The sequence below is a fragment of the Podarcis cretensis genome (genome assembly GCF_951804945.1).
Source record: "Podarcis cretensis genome assembly, chromosome: 10".
Lineage (NCBI taxonomy): Eukaryota > Metazoa > Chordata > Lepidosauria > Squamata > Lacertidae > Podarcis > Podarcis cretensis.
Window position 1 is genome coordinate 20726618 of NC_137179.1, and position 13293 is coordinate 20739910.

At 41.6% G+C, this 13293-nt stretch overlaps 1 protein-coding gene across 14 annotated transcripts in view; it reads left to right on the top strand.

Annotated features, from left to right (window-relative positions):
- Window positions 1-13293, top strand: part of BICD1 (BICD cargo adaptor 1) — a 127622-nt gene that overhangs the window by 106063 nt on the left and 8266 nt on the right. The gene's annotated exons all lie outside the window — the stretch shown is intronic.

Sequence of the window (13293 nt, forward strand, 5' to 3'; positions counted from 1 at the left end):
AACATCTGGAGGGTACAGGCTCCCCAGCCCTGTTATAGCACCTAGTATAATAATAACTTAATTTTTCTCTGCACTTTTCACATATCATGTCTTATCCTGTGTTTGTCTCATTATTATTTTAGATCTGCCATATTTGAGATGCTCATTGAATCAAACCAATAAGCATTACATGTGCATATATATTCATTCCAGCTGTGGTACAAGTCCTTGTGAAAGCTAATTCAAAATGGTGGTGGTGGGGGAGTTTGCTAAGGGCCTTTCTTGGTTTTAACTTCTTATCAACCCAGCAAAACATACTTTTACCTCTTGGTGCCACTGCTTTGTGCTTTTTCCTCTGGTCTGGTTATGTTTCCAAGCACTACAGACAAGACTGAAGGCATACATTTCATGCTGAGCAATATGATTTAATAGTTGTGATGACACAAATTCACTGCTGTGCTTTGCTTATTACTTTCTCTCCCAAATTTTCATCTTCAGTTTTATACAACAGGATCACCTTATTAAAACCATTTCTTTTACTGGCAAGCAAGCCATGTGTACCTTCTGCCAAAGCTCACTAAATAAAACAGCTGGAAAGTATTGAAGCAGAATACATGCATAAATATATCATAATTATATATCATAATTTGCTACTAGCAATTGTGAGCACACTAACAGATAGAGTAGACCATAGCTAAAATAAATTAAAAAATGCATTCTTCTCGAAGTTGGTCTTTACAGGTTCCAAGCTTAGCCTAGTTTATCAGTAATGTGGTTGCCTCTTAAAAATGAACCCACGTGGATATAGCTTCAATCCGAGTACTGTGGGTATAGTTGCAAGCTGTGTCAATCAGCTCTCCACAAGGAGGCACCAGTTTCAGCCATACTACAGCAATCTTTGGCATGTTGTTGTACTGTAACCTCAATCATCTGTTGTTTACAACACTTGTTGGCATCTTTTAGGAATTCTTAGCACAAACCCTTGATATATTTAGGTTCCTGCTGCCCCCAGAACGGTTTGATGAGATTTTTGTGTGTGTAACCTACTTTTTCCATTCCATGTGAGCACACTGCATTGTGCTGGACATTTGAGAAGGCAGGCGTATCAATCAGTAATGATGGCTGATTCACACAAGTTGACTTGGTGAATGGCTGCCCCCTTTACTTTTGCATCCCGGATTGCAGAGTACATGTGCCAAGCTCGTTGTGCAAGCCAATTGTATTGAAATTTCATGCGAGCCTTTTCGCCCAGGAGTATGTCTGCCTGCATTTTGCAGAGGATTTTGGGGTGCATTTGTGGGGAACTAGTGTGGCTTGTGGAGCTTACTGATAGCCCTGCATGAATTTAATGTGCACCACAGAATTCAGCTTAACTGTTTCCCAATCACAACTATTCCCCATGCTGATGGGGCTTTGAGGAGCGACAGGGCCACTTCTGCATCCACAGCTGTACTGCTCACAATGAGCATTTTGGAAGGTTGGGGAGGATCTGGGTCTGATGCTGTATTGTTTTTAAATGCTGTATTGTTTTTAACACTTGATTGGGAGCCGCCCAGAGTGGCTGGGGAAACTCAGACAGGTGGGTGGGATATAAATATATTATTATTATTATTATTATTATTATTATTGTTATTATTAAGCAGCTTGGGATCCAATGGATCCTGGGTTTATTAGCTGTTGCATAATATTATTTACAACATAGCTGCCTCTCCTAATATGACCAGCTAATAATAACATCAAGATTAATGGAATCTCTGTACTGTTATGCAGTATGTAATATATTCCAGGAATGCCTTTTGGTTGTGCCTTTAAACTCTTGATCCAGTGCCCATTGATATTTTAAATTGAATGTGCCCAGCAGATTATGTTTCACTTCAGACTGATGCCATGTGGAATGATATCAAAATCAAGATGCTTACAAGATCTTTTCCTACTGAAGTATGGAAATTATATGCCATGTTTTTAATATGAGCATGTGCACTCCTAGTGCTAAATGTTTTTTGCTGTGTACTGTATAAGGCAATGAAAAAATCATTTTTTAAAAAAATCTTCTCTGTCTGTTACTTCACTAACCTGTTGACCTGCTGGCTAGACTGTCAGTAGATTTAGTGAGGAATGATTAAAACAGTATATTTTATCTGACTTTTTTTCAAATTCTTAAAAATATATCATGATTATATTTTAACTACAGGGTTTCACAATTATTCTTTGTATACATGTATTTGTTACATTTTGTAGAAGTGTAATAGAAATGCACGAATACACTACAGATAGACTACTTTTAACTGTCACTTGCTTTTGAGCAAGGCGTTCTGTCAGTTCTGTAAGTGAGCTATAAATCTCTAATAGAAGCCTTATCTGTTGTAAAGAGTAGAAATTAAGGAGATATTTGATTTTGTTTTGCATTTTAATGAGAAACTAATTCACACTTCTCAAACCATTCCCCAAACCAAAATTACATTTGCACACACCCAAATTCTACAGTGAAGTTATCCAACCAATATAAATGTATTGGGGAAAATCTGCATAAAATTTGCATATATTAGGGGAAGAATATCCCAAAACGCTTTATATATGGGGAAATTGCTTGTAAAAATGTGTATATTAGTCAACAATGCATACGAACATGTGTTTAGTAGGATAAATTTACACGAAAAGGCAGATTTCCCCCCAATAAAATTAGGGGAGGGGGAAACCTGTGTGGAAATGTGCAGCAGTATATTTAAGACTAGAAAAATGAGAAACTTAGAGAAATGAAATTGACAAATTCTTTCATCCCTAGCAGAGGCATATGAAATCTATAGCCCTCCAGATGTTGTTTGACTTCAAATTCCATCCAACATGGCCAGATGTCAGGGATGTTGGGAGCTGGAGGACATCATCTTGAGGGCCACAGCTTTCCCATCCCTAAAGTAGAGCTCTGTATCTCAATCTCCATATCTTGGGGCAGAGAATTTCATAAGTTAAATATGCATGACAGGGCCAGTACCAGACTGTGGGAGCATAATCTGGCTGTTGCTCCCTTGCTCCTCCTAGCTGTGGACAGCAGCACCCTCATCTCGACCCATTATTAAATAACATAAACCATAAAAACCATAAAACATCGGGTGCTGCAAATATGATAAACCACGGTCGCGTCTCCTAAAAATTATTTGTTGCATACGATTGAATAGCAGGGGGCTCTCAGGTAGAATGTGCCAGCTAAAATGTCCGAATCACCTTTGCAACTGACCACTATTTTTTCTAGTTCTTTTCTCCTGATCTTCTTAGCTGCCAATGCATATAGTGCTACTTTATAAGTTACGAAGTCATCAGTATCACTCAGCAGCCATTTCACCCTTTCCACCCTGTTCGAGTGTGTTCTGTTCGTAAACAGGGGTTTTATAAATTGGTCTCTTGGTTCTATATATAGCGGGCATTGCAATAAATAGTGGTACAGATCCTGAAGCCGAGGCTCCAATACTTTGGCCACCTCATGAGAAGAGAAGACTCCCTGGAAAAGACCCTGATGCTGGGAAAGATTGAGGGCACAAAGAGAAGGGGACGGCAGAGGACGAGATGGTTGGACAGTGTTCTCCAAGCTACCAGCATGAGTTTGACCAAACTGCGGGAGGCAGTGGAAGACAGGAGTGCCTGGCGTACTCTGGTCCATGGGGTCACAAAGAGTCGGACATGACTAAATGACTAAACAACAACAGGTCCTCTACACAAGGTTGCCCACACAGACAAAGTCTCTCCTTGTACTGTACTTTCCCATACCGGCCATCCACCACCGCTGAGTGCATCAATTGGAATCGTAATTCTGTAAAAGCGATTCTTAGTGCAGCAAGTGGAAGCTTTGTCAGATATCTAGCTTGGATGTGCTGCATTTTGATAAGTGGGAACCATGATGAACTTTTGGTAGCGACAATTGTGGTTAAATCCCTTTCATTATTAGATGGATAGATAGATAGATTTATATACAGCCGTTCATCTGAAGATCACAGCGTGGAAGCCACTGCCCACATTCCTTTTCTTCCTCTCCAACACCATGGTGATGATTCTCTTGTACCTTGGCTCTGAGAAAGGACCACAGGCCCTTCATCAAAGCTAGGCATTTGATCTTAGGGAGACAGTTAAAAGGCTGAACTGCTGCTTGATAGCTGTGATGGACTGGAGGGGCAGAACAAGTTGAAACTTAAACCTGGCAAAACAGAAGGACTAGTGAGTAGATAATATGTCTTATACAGCCTGATTGGAAGGGAGTTGGATTCCCTATGATTAGGTGTGTAGTTTGGGGATGCTCCTTGATCCACCGCTCTTGCCAGATGTGCAGGTGGCAAGGGGTGCCTTTTCCCAGGTTTGGCTGGTTGGTCAAACACGACCATTGCCTGAGAAAGTCAGATCTTGCCATGGTCATTCCCTAGTGAGCCCTAGGGACTTCAGATTGGTCTATTATAATGCTTTGTATGTGAGGCCACCCTTGAAAAACTGTTTGGAAATTGCACTGAGTAGGAAATGCTGGAATCAGAATGATAACGAGTACTAGGCAATTTGATTCCATCAACCTGGTTCTGCATCAGGCCCAGACCTTGGTAATATGGTGTCCCACCCCAGCCCTTGTGCTCCCTTCCCAAAGCCAGGTCGGCGAGGACTTTGGGAAGGAGGTGTGAGGGCTCTAGGACCCTGCCAGAACCCCCACGCCTCCTTCTGGAAGCAAATGCTTACTAGGTTTTAGAAAAGAGAAGGGAAGGCTAGGCGGGGGACAGACTGGTTGAGTTGCCCTAAATCTGCTTCTGTCTGCATATTCCACAGTGATAGTTGATTTGTTTCCAGTCTCAATTCAAAGCACTAGTGTTAACTTTTAAAGCTTTACTTGTTTAAGGCATGGGTACCTTAAAGACTGGCTTCTTCTGTGTGTTGCTCCCTGCGTGCTCTGAGAGTCATCTATGGCCCCACTCCAGGTCTCTCAACCTCATGAGGAGAGGCTGGTGACATCAGAGTGGAGGGTTTTTTCTGTAGTGATGCTCCCCCTGGTAAGGAATGTCTTGCCAGATGAGTTGTAGGCCCCATCACTATTCTGTTTTATATGACTAGTAAAGAAACAACTGTCAGGGACTCAGCGGGAGCGCAGGGAGGAGAGGAGATGGAGAGCGAGGGGGAGCAATCCGAGGGCAGCGTAGGAGAAGATGACAGCAGCCCGATAGATTCCATGAGCCTCTCCAGCGAATCGGAAGATTCACAGAAGGGGGCGCCGATGGGCAGGGCAAGGGGGGACCCAAGGGGGACACCCCAGAAGCAAGGGGCCAGCGGGGACTCCCAGAGCAGCAGTTGGAAATCAGGACCAGCTTCCCCACCAGAGCGTAGTGGGGGGGAGGAGTCCCAGGTATCAGAGCCCACATATGCACCACCAGCGAGAGAAGATGAGTCAGGGTTGGCCACGCCTCCATCGGAGAGCGAGGGAACGGTCAAGAGGAAAGTTGCAGGCTGGGCGCGCGCGCCAAGTTCAAATGTACAGGCGAGCGGCACAGAAGGTAGCCCGGATAGGGAACCAGGTCCTAAAGCCCGCCGGAAGGAGGGGGAAGAATCATCAGGGTCAGCGTCAGAGGAGTCCAGGAAGGATGAAACCCTGGCGGGCAGGAGGGCCCAGAGGAGAAAGGAACTTAGGAAGAGGTGGAGCAAGGCGAGAGTCTTAAACTGGTGTGGAAGGGGAGGAGACTCAGATGGGACTTCGCCGGTCTAAGGTCGAGACGTAGAGCTGCGCGCTGCGGCTTTAAAATGGAAACTGAACCTCAATAAAGACTTTTGTACATAACTACAGCCTAGCGTTGGTCCTCTGTGAGCTGGGACCTGGAGGCAGCTCTGACAACAACTTTTTAAATGGGCCTTCAGCTGACCCCCCCTCCCCCCCAGTTTATTTTGGTTTTTATTTTGATGATTCCTTTGGAATTGTTAAGTTTTTTGGTTAATCAACTTGAATTTGTGCTTAGGCTTAGGTTCAGCTTGGAGTTTGTTGTTTGTTTTATATTGTTCTATCATTTGTTTTGTCTGTCACCTTCAGTTTCTTTGGAAAATTAGGCAGTCTATAAGTTTCTTTTCAAAACTCATTTTTTAAAAAGTAAAAAGCTCTAAATGCTTGCCCTGACAGGGAGGGTGCTCCAACCCCTACCTCCATTTTGGCAGCTATTTTATGTACCTTTTCAAAGTCTTTTTGATATCATAGAATCATTGAGTTCCCTTGATCTGGACACGATGCTTCTGTTGATGCAGCCTAAAATAGCATTAGCTTTTTTTGCTGCTGCATTACACCATTGACTCATGATAAGCTTGTGGTCCACTAAGACCCCTAGATCCTTTACACCTGTACTACTAGTAAGCAAGGTGTTCCCCATCTTATATTTGTGTAGCTGTTTCTCCCTGCCTAAGTTCAGAACCTCAAATTTGCCCCTATTTAAACTCTTATTGTTAGCTTGGGCCCAGTGCTGCATCTTGAATCCTGTTTCTGCCTTCTATGACATTAGCTTACTAGGTTTTAGTTTCCTAGGCCTGACATATGGAATGTTCCAAGTATGCCTGATATTTTATATAGACTGACAATTGTGTAAATTGATAACCATAGCAGAGTGGAGCTTGTCACGTAGACATAGTGGTATCTGCTGAAATGGTACATTGGTAATGCAACTGAGGCATCTGATCATAGCCTGCATTTTTATCAAGGCTTATATTTTGATCAGATTCCTGTATTCTAAAATGAGCTTAAATTCACAAATGTTTCTTTCAAGGCAGGAAACCAGCAGGCAGCTGGCAAGCTCTTGGGCAGAGGGCCCCTCTGGTTTATTGCGGTCATAAAAAGGCTGGAAGCAAAAGGTCACACTGACCATACAAATTACAGAATGCTGCAAAAGTACTCAAAACAGCAGCTGGCTAGGGAAAAGATGCTTCTCTCTGAAGCCGTTTTGAAGCTTCAGAGAATTTAGCTTAGCTTTTACTAAATTCCTTTTTTTACATAGAAAAGGCCTTTGCTTCTAAATTTATATATGTTAATGTATGAAATATATTGGCTTAAATGTAATTATGCAAAGGATTTAGAAAGTAAGAAATGTTAGATGCTTATTTCATAGAATCATATAGTTGTAAGAGACCACAGGGGCCATTGAGCCCAGCCCCCTGCCAGGCAGGAAACACCATCAGAGCACTCCTGACATATGGTTGTCAGGCCTTTGTTTAAAGACCTCCAAAGGAGATCTTTCATTGATGATGCGTGAGAATGTGAACCCAAGATCTCTGACATCTGTTTAAAATAAAATTAGCCACCATCTGTTTTAGCCATCTGCTCTATTTTAGAATTAAGGGGGCAAAGGTGATCTGGTAATTAAGGTGCCTTGTTGAGGTTAATGGCTACTTGTTTGCCAATTATAGATAGAAGAATATATAGCTTTTTGTTTCCCATAAAAGGTAATAGGAAATGGGTGTATCTTTTATGATTGGTTCTAGCAAACAGCCAATAGGAATTTCAACCAGGCTGATTGGACAGAGGCAGCCAAAGGAGGAGCAAGGGGGCTGGGTTAAGGAAATATAAGTGCTGGCCATAATGGTAGGAGGGCAGGCCAGAGCTTGGTAACCATATACCACTGTGCCTCTCATTTATTTGTCCGACAAATAAATTATTATTTTAATTTCTCTATTGCTGTGTTGAATATTTCATTCCAGCTAAGCGTTAACCACAAGCAGGGTGCTACATAACAGCTGATAAGAAAGAATGAATGAAAACTGCAGGCGCGATACTGCAGCAGAATGTAACCAATCACAGTGTGCTGCGCCATAAGTTATCTCTCGAGTCCCACCATTTTTTGGTGGACTGGGGATCCTGCTGCAGCAGTAATAAATATTACCCTCCTGGGTGCTCTTCCTTTATGGATTGGTCTCAGTCTATTTGTAACAGTTGCATCTAAAAATGAACTTGGCAGTGTAGAGTTTTCCCACAACAGTGTCATGTGCAAGTTTGATGAGCATCTCCTCAATTCCTTTATGCAAGTCACTTATAAAGATGTTGAACAACAATGGGCCCAGGACAAAACCCTGTGGCACCCCACTTGCCACTTTTCCCCATGATTATCAGGAACCATTAGTAAGCACTCTTTAGGCATAGTCAACATATGACCTCAAACAGCCTTCCCTCCCTCAAAGGATCATCTTGTAGGTCAGAGAAATAGGAAAACAGAAGCAAGGCCAGGTAGTAGAAAACAAGGCTGACTTTTTCTTTAGGGGTCTATTTGCAAAGAGTTGTTCCTACCCCCACTATGCAAGGGAAGTGAGGGACCCCAGAACAAAAATAGGGAACAACTTCTAAAGACTTTAGAAATAGTCCAGCCCCTTACCCAAAGAACACCCAAAATGTAATACATGGAAATGGGTTGTACATGGAAATGCTCCATTATGTTTCTGCAACATATTTACAAGTCTGTCACTCAGAAATTTGAATAAGGCATGCTAATTGCTTTTCCAGGCTTGCTGGAGCCTTCTGTTGAATTGGTGAACACCTTGGGGTCAGAGCTAGTTGACAAAGATTGGCCCTTATTCAAATACATTATTCACTTTTGACGAGTCTTCCTGAGTGATTTGCAAGTGTAAAGCTTTGTGTGGAGGAATGATGTTATCAAGAACTCCCTGCTACCTGTTCGGAGGGGTCTCAGAATTAAACTGGAGGCTCACTCTTGCTCTGTGTATTTGCCTTGTTCATGTTTTATCTGTACAACTATTTCAAGGCACATTTATCTACATGTACCCCAATTTTGTGTAACAGGATCTTTTACTCCCAAAATGCATTACTGTTCTTATACAACTTATTTTGAGCAGCAACATGGTAAGTGAAGTTCATTCTCTTAGTTGGAGATGCTTCTAGAGTCTGCAGGATCCTTGTCTCTCTGGCTATTATGGAACCCAAGGTAAACCGGTTTAGATGGGTACCTAGATACGCAAGCTTTACGCCAGAGGTTTTCCTCTTTCTATCACTTAATTTGGGCAAGACTTTCTCTTTTTAAAGGAAGCTTTCTTATCTTTAATAGCTTCCTTTATCCTGTTAGCCCACACACAGACATCCTATTAGAACTGTTTGCATCTTTCACAATTTTTGGTTCATATTTTATCTGAGCATTTGTCATAGTGGTTTTCAATAACCATCATCCTGACTTCCTGAAATGAAGCCATGTTTTGCTTTGAATCTCATTTAAGATTATAGTGCAACTGTAGACTAAGATACATTTGATAGTTTAAGAGAGATTTTCTGCACCACTTTTGATTTTCAGGCTACTCATATTTTGTTAAATCTATTCACATGATCATTCACCAGGGTTCAAAGAAACATTGTCCAGTTTTGAAGTCACATTCTCTTGTGTTGTCTTGAGTGTGCAAGCAGAAGAAATGGGAACCATTTGCTTCTAGATTTAAAGTGACTGATTTGTTATTACATCCCAACAAGGAAAATTGTGGTTAGCCTGAACTATGGTTTATTGAAATAAACCTATATCAAAGTATGATTTCTGAACCTGGCTTGTTCCAATAAACTAAAGTTTAAACTAACAGAGAAATCATGAAATGTTAGTAACTAGTTCTGAGAGAACTTCATTCTTTATGAACAATTGGTTTTCTGAACTGCTGAGGAAACAGTGAAGCCCTCCTGTTCTCTATCACCTTCTGTCAACAATGACAACAACTTACTTATACCCTACCCATCTGACTGGGTTGCCCCAGGCACTCTGGGTGGCTTCCAATGTAATAAAAACACAGTAAAACCTCAAACATTAAAAATTTCCCAATATAGGACTGCCTTCAGATGTCTTTGGAAGGTTGTGTAGTTGTTTATTTGTTTGATGTCCGGTGGGAGGTTGTTCCACAGGGCAGGTGCCACTACAGAGAAGACCCTCTGCCTGGTTCCCCGTAACTTCACTTCCCACAGTGAGGGAACCTACAGAAGGGCTTGGAACTGAACCACAGTGTCTGGGCTGAATAATGGGGGTGGAGACTCCCATAAAGTATAAAGGTATACTTTATGTATATTATTGAAACATTTATTTCTGGCAAGAAAAAAAAGAGGAAAAAACCTGAAATCTGGGGAGGAAAAAATGCAGTAGTGGATTATCTGAGCCTTAAATTTTTACTTAATTTTGTGTGAAAATACATCCTGAGTCTTGAACAAAGGGCATTATAAAATCACCGGGGAAGAAAGATTTTACATGCATGGAGCAGAAGCAGGGCAGAAGCAAATATAATTTTAGTGCTGCCAGCCTCAATCAGCCATAAGCAGAGGTCTAGTCTAGTGTCTAGAAAGGCAGATAATTTAAGGAGCCTACGAAACAGATAATTAAAGCAAGGAGACCAATATACCCTACAGGGAGTGCCACATATCCCCCCACCCAGCATAATTGGAAATTCTGACCTGGGGGAAAATATTCCTTCCATTTTGCAATGAACAAATTGCTTTTATAGAATTGTCCAATGACTTCTGCTTCTTCTGAGCTTCAAAAACAAGGCAGTAATTTTAGCACCTGCAGATAGCTTGCTGAATGAGTGATGCACATGGCTTGCTTCTCCTAGATTCAGAACTCTGAAGATCATAGGTCAGTTTGGGAGTCAACACATTAAGACTGACACATAAGCACTTTCCCATGTCTTTGAAGTGTAACATGAGAAATACTTTTCACTAACTGGAGGCTTGCGTTCATCGTCTGATGTTACATTAAAGAATACACCCTCAGTCTTAATACAACTATGCAGTGACAGCCTGGTTCTCCAGCACCATTTCTGCTGAGTGCTGCCTTTGTGACCATGGTTTTGCATTAATATCTTCCCTCCTCCCAAGTAATATTCTATACAGATTTTAATGCAATCATCATGGTTCAAATCAATACAGTTTGCACTATGAGAGAAGAGTGAAACTAATTTATAAGAGGACTCCAGCTTCCTACGAAACTAATTTACAAGAGGACTCCCGCTTCCTACAACAAGATTGAAAAAGGCATTTTCTGTTCCTGCATAGCGTAATTTATTCTGGGGGAGCAAGAACAGTTTAATTCATGCTAGTAGCAAATACTGTTGCATTAACATAGTGTTATCAGTAGTGTAACAAACAGGGCCTGAGCAATGAGGTCAGCTTCTGAGGCACTCAGTATGTCACTGTACTCTGTTGTTGCACCAAGCCTACGGAATGCCCTTCCAGAGAAGTTCTCTGTGGCCCCAGCTATATTTGCTTTTGGGTAGATAGTAAAAACCATATCTCTTTATGTGCTACATTTTAATAACAGTCTGCTGGAGGCTATTTTTTATTTTTTGAATTCCTGACTTATTGCTGATGGCTCCTAAATTGTTTGTTTTAATATTTGTAATTGTTTTATTGTTGATGAGGTTTATATTGTTACGTGCTTTGAGTATTTTTTAAAAAAAACAAAGAAGTGTGACAAGTGGTCAGGCATATATCCAAACAACAGAGATTTGTCCAGATGAATAAGCTTGCACTCACATCTGCAAGATGTGTTGATGGTCACAAGGTTGGGTCTTGGGGGAAAGATGAAACAGCTATGAGCTGTGATTTGTCAATAGAACCTCAATGTATGGAGACTGTGCGTGTGTAAGAATGTAAGATGCAGGGGACAAACAAGGGATGAAGGATATACCTTTCATGACCTCCTTGTAGCACCCAGAGATATTGTCCAGAATGCTAGACCAGATGGACCTTTGATCGAGCACCACTCTCTCTAATAACAAACATAGGTGGTTGAGTGCAGATGGGATTTTAGCCAAAATAGGGCCATTGAAAAACAAATGCAAGGTCTCTGGATGCTGTAGTGAACTCCGAAAGTACACAGAAATACAAAATGTTTGTTAAACCTTGAAGGGACGTTCTCTTTCTGTGGCATTATGGGAAACACTGTTTCTTTTCTGTGGCATTCTGGGAACTATTGCTAGCTTCTTTTCTTTGGCTTTCTGGAAAGTCTCAAGTCTTCCTTATAATCTTTCTCTCCTTGCTTCTCTCCTTCCTGCACACTGTGCAAAGCTGTTCCAGGCACCAAAACTTTGCCCCCTAAATTCCATTTCCCTCTCCCTCAGTTCACCTCAAGTTCACAATGACCTGTTCTTCTTCAGTGCATAATTGATTATGTGCTTTAATGTTATGATCATAACATTAGTAATTGCTTTAGTCATATTATAATCAATCTTTAGTTATAAGTTGATTAGGAGCTTTCATACCTGTCTAGCTTCACCTCGTTTCTCAGCCTTTGAACTATTGAAGATTAACGATCATATGTAATCCCGCCTTGTACCCGCCTTATATTTATGTTAACCAACCAGCAATGAGTTTCTTTGTCTCTGTATTAACCAATCAGCCGCAGGCACACTTGTGCCAATGTGTGTGTTATTCAATAAAGGAAGGCTCCCGGGGCGAAATGCAAAGGAGACGCTCTCTAAACACCACCTACTCGTCTGTCTTGATTCTCCATTCCTACAAAACCTCACAAAGGGAATGCTCCTCCCAAAACAGCCCAGTGCAGTCTGAGCATGCTTAGTAGCCTCTAGGACAGGCTTCCTCAACCTCGGCCCTCCAGATGTTTTTGGCCTACTCCCATGATCCCTAGCTAGCAGGACCAGTGGTCAGGGATGATGGGAATTGTAGTCTCAAAACATCTGGAGAGAACCCAAGTAGAGACTTAATATCACAAAACACACAGCAAAGATAATCCTGGAAATATAGGCTGTAAACCCTTTAAAATGTGCCCTTCCAGTGAGTCCCAAAATATCCATTTAAAAAGCTCTTTCCAAGCTATGCTACATACTAGTTTCAGAATCCAAGCTGGTCTTAAACAAAATAAGGCTTTTTAAAACCTTGCTCAGAACTCCTCTCATAGTGAAATCCACATTTTTTTTTTGGGGGGGGGGGGAGAGAGAGAGAGAGAGAACAAAGGCTTGGTAATCCAGTTCTCAAGCTGAATGTGATGACATAGGCTAAGCCTGGCAGGACAGTGTGTAGCACATATTCTTCTATCTATAAATGACAAATAAGTAGTAATATATCTTACATGTGTCTCAACAAGGAATCTTAATTACCAGCTCACCTCTTGCCCTCCTTGCCCTATTGCCTTCCAAAACAGATGGTTAATCTTGAATTTTTATCTTAAACATATGTCAAGGATTTTGAGTTCACATCAACATTGAGAGATCTCCTTCATTTGAAGGTTTCCAAACAAAAGGCCTGACAACCATATATCAGGAGTGCTCGATGGCATCTCCTGTCTGACAGGAGGTTGGGCTGGTGGCTGACTTAATTTCAGGATAGTTACAACT